The sequence below is a fragment of the Penaeus monodon genome, chromosome 24 (genome assembly GCF_015228065.2).
Source record: "Penaeus monodon isolate SGIC_2016 chromosome 24, NSTDA_Pmon_1, whole genome shotgun sequence".
NCBI lineage: Eukaryota > Metazoa > Arthropoda > Malacostraca > Decapoda > Penaeidae > Penaeus > Penaeus monodon.
In genome coordinates, this window is record NC_051409.1 from 24,231,939 (window position 1) to 24,232,254 (window position 316).

Genomic DNA, 316 nt, shown 5'->3' on the forward strand with positions numbered 1-316 from the left:
GCAGCCGAGCAAGGCCAGGAGTCCGAAAGACCGCAGGAGCAGCGAGACAGACATTTTCACAGCAGGACGCTCTGACTCAAATGAAGTACACTCGCAGGCTGCTTCTGGTGTGTGGGCCTTCCGTGCTTCCGGAGCCTCTAATATACCCCCGGGAGAGGGGGGTTTTTCCTACCGCCATTGCCGTCATTTCCACAAATGATTATATGTTAAGTCAATTAAGTGTTGCCTTTAATGCCTGGGAGTGTATTGCTTGCTTACTCACATTTTCGGGTCATCAGCTCTATATCTTCCGTGAATATATATAAATTAATTTAAA